A 3,875-nucleotide genomic window follows, 5' to 3' on the forward strand; every position below is an offset into this window, starting at 1 on the left:
AGAGACAGCCGATCGTTTTAGTAATTTAGTTCTCACACTCCCTCTCATGTTTTCTCAGCTAGAGCTCTTGTGTGTTTATTTTTTATATTTGAAACATTAAAAATAAAGAAACCTCTCTCTAATGTGAGGGAGAGGAGAGGCTCAGCTGTGCTTTGCATTTCATTTTTTGTCCTCAATGTTTTCAGTTTGGAAAAATGGTTGTGACAACCATTTTGTTGCAGCCCTCCCTCTCTCTAATAAGGGGCCTGATTTTGTTTTCCGTCTCATCATTTAATGGCCCTCTTTGGTCAGTGCATATAGGCTTTCTCTATATCTGCTGCTGTGGTTGAGCAGATTATTTGCTGACCATCTCAACGGCTAGGATTTGAATTCATGTCCCACTGTATTTTTTTTCCTATTAGATTCTATTGAACTGTGGTAGCTCACCCAGTAAATATCTAAACCACAAACCAGCTGGTCTGGGTTAAATCCCCTGCTGGGTGAAATGGTCTGTTACCATCAAGCCTCACTGATTGGCAGTGAAGGAGACTAGCGAATTATACAATAAATACAATTCTTACTGCCAAAACATGGGGGTATTAGAACAGGGTAGGTGATTGTTGGCCTGGATCATAAAAGCTGTCATTTTCTTGAAAAAAGTGCATTAAACATGTACACCTTAGATGTGCATACAATGGACTTCAGCATCAAATCTTAAACCAAAACCAAAAGACCGTCATATTCAAATGCTATTCGAAGCTGCATTTTGCAGGTTTGGGCACAGATACAATAATTAAAAAAAATATCCTTTCCTGAGAAATGCTGAACAGCATGCAAATTATTTTTTCTGAAAACATATAAAATGGAATACTCTCACAGAAATTAATCTATGATTATTTTAAGAGATATTATGTATCATTTGAATTTATAAGAGATATGCTAATAAGATATTGTACAATAATATATATAATATCTAATATAATTAATCATTCACTCATTCATTATCTGTAACTGCTTTTCCAGTTCAGGGTCGTGGTGGGTCCAGAATCACTGGGCGTAAGGTGAGAACACACCCTGGAGGGGGCATCACACACTCACACCTCTGGACACTTTTGAGTAGCCAGTACACCTACCAACATGTGTTTTTTGGACTGTAGGAGGAAACTGGAGCATGTGGAACAATCCCAGGACCCTGGAGCTGTGTGACAATGACACGACTTGTTGCGCCACCGTGCTGTTTCTAATATGGTTATCATATAATAAATATGATATCATATATATATATATATATATATATATGTATATATATGTATATACTATCATATTTAATATTTACATTCTAAAATAACTAAGAATAAAAAAAAAAAAAAATATCGCGGGCCCTAAGCTCTCTCAAAAAATGTTTGGATAAACAAGATTAAGCCCACTTATAAAAAACACTGTGAAACAAACTCAGAATATTTTAACATGAACTGAAATCATTTTTAACATTACAATTGCACTAAAAGCACCAACAGCTTTCACTCCATGCTGTTTCACTTACGAAATACAACTTATAGTTGTGCATTTAGTATGGTAGATAGAATGAGATACAATCACAACAGAAGGACAGTGATGAAAGATTTCATAGCTAAGTTTTTATTTGATTTAACTTGAAGCTGTGAAATTGAATTTAAATTTAATACAATGTGTTGTCCCCCACCAATATATATATATATATTTATTTTTTTTATTATTATTATTATTATTTCTTGCAAATATTTTCTCTGCATTCTTCACTGCTTTCTCATTCAATTGTCTTTTTTTTCCAGAAGAAACATTTGGTCATATAGTTAGTGTAAGTCATCTGGAAGATCAAGTACAGTCCAATTAAATTGTCTTTTTGTGTATGTTTGCTCCTCACCTATACACGAAATAATCCACTTAGTAAAATCAAACAAATAATTTTGCACACAATTAGTCACAATTATTTTAAATGACTGTAAGAGTCAATGTATGCTAGTTTTCATTTTCTGTTCATGGTTGTTCTTTGAAAGCTGTTCATCAGACTTTGCCTAAATCTTATCACAAAAACAAACATTTTTTTTAAAATGCAGGTTGACTATCAGTAGTGTCCACAGGAATTGCATACATGTAGGTAAGCAATAGCTTGTTTATAAGCTGTGGAATTATTTTGCATAGCATATAGTATCTTTCAGGTTGTTCATAAATTATTTGTTTTTATGTACATTGTTTCGAGGGTAGTTATTTCAGGATGGGAAAACTTGTGACTGGTATGAGTCTTATTCTACTTCTCTGTTACGGTGAGTTGCTGTTTTGTTTTGTTACTGAATAAGGACTATGCTAAAAGACACTGCTAAATGACACTAAAACCTGCATGTGTTGCTTGAGAATTATTCTTGTCGAGCAGGAAAATAATGAAAGGTACATAACTTGTCCTGTGGGACTGTATTTCTGTTATCTACTTTACAGCTTAAAGTTCATCTGGAATTGTACATTTATATATACAAATTACAGTGAAAATTTGAAAGCCATTTCTTTGCACATTTGTCAGGTTTATCAAATAAGTATATATATATATTTTTTTGGTAATTCAATTTACCAAAAAAAACCTCAAGATATTCCTGGAAAAAAGATTTATACAAATTGTAAAGCCTCTCTCAATGATTAATATAGTACATTAGTTGGAAAAAATGAACAGGAATATCTGTATCTGGAAACATTTTATGAAAGTGTGGACTGAACACACAGAACTACAGGGCTTCTCTTTCTGTGGTTCTACACAGTACTACATCAGTATTGGGATAACCAGAAACCAATCAAACAAAAATAAACAACCACAGTTTATTACACCCCTCACCTTTAATAATGAAACTACATAATCGCTAAAATAATCAGATAATTCATTTTTCAATCATTATAGCCAAAACATGTATACCATCACTATATACTCTATTGCAATTCAGCCACATAACACTGTGCAAAAGTATTGTTTACACTGTAAAAAGATTTAGTCAAAGCTTTGAAAAGTTGTCATGCAACTAAACTCTTCCACCTGTTTTAGATCCTATACCAACAGCATTTTATAGTATTTGACCTTTTTTTTTTCTCTGCTTTGTACAGTGTAAATTGTTCTTTGGATGCACTTAACACAGCAGTTGTAAGAGTAACATAATCTTGATTTCTTATTTTAAATTAATTATAGACCAATTGCTAACCTTCTATTTTAAGTAAAATAATTCAAACTAATGTATAACATAATTTATATTTATCAGCACTGCTCACCATACAGGACCACTTTGTAGTTCTACAATTACAGTAAAGTAAAGTCAGAAACAGTAGCTCATCTGCTGCTGCACAGTTTGTGTTGGTCCTCCTCTAGTCCTTCATCAGTGGACACAGATCCCTGTTGGCTTGATATTTTTGGTTGGTAGACAATTCTCAGTCCAGCAGTAGCACAGAGGGCTCTATGAGCTCTGCTGTGTCTGATCCACTCATACCAGCACACCACATCACTTTCTCAAGACAGTTTCTTTCTTTTCTGCACGCATTGCTCCTTACTGAAAACACATGATGAGGGCAAAGTTCTGCAGTAGTCAGTAAGCGAACTGCAACGTCAAATGATTTTATTAGATTAATTTTTTTTGATCATTAGTATGGTTACAGTCACAACAAAAGCTAAAGCATTATGAGTGATGTATGTATGTATGTGGATGAAAATTTAGCATTGTATTTAACTTTGGACTCTGGATTCCAAGATATTAGTCAGCCACCATAGCCTGGACTTGATTTTTACATGTTCCCAAAATTGAAGAAGGAAAGTGATTTTCTGATGGTAGTGATAAATGGTTATATTTTGAGTAAAGATGATCTTATTTTGCCCCCTCCAGGGTGTA

The sequence above is a fragment of the Hoplias malabaricus genome, chromosome 6, assembly GCF_029633855.1.
Source record: "Hoplias malabaricus isolate fHopMal1 chromosome 6, fHopMal1.hap1, whole genome shotgun sequence".
NCBI lineage: Eukaryota > Metazoa > Chordata > Actinopteri > Characiformes > Erythrinidae > Hoplias > Hoplias malabaricus.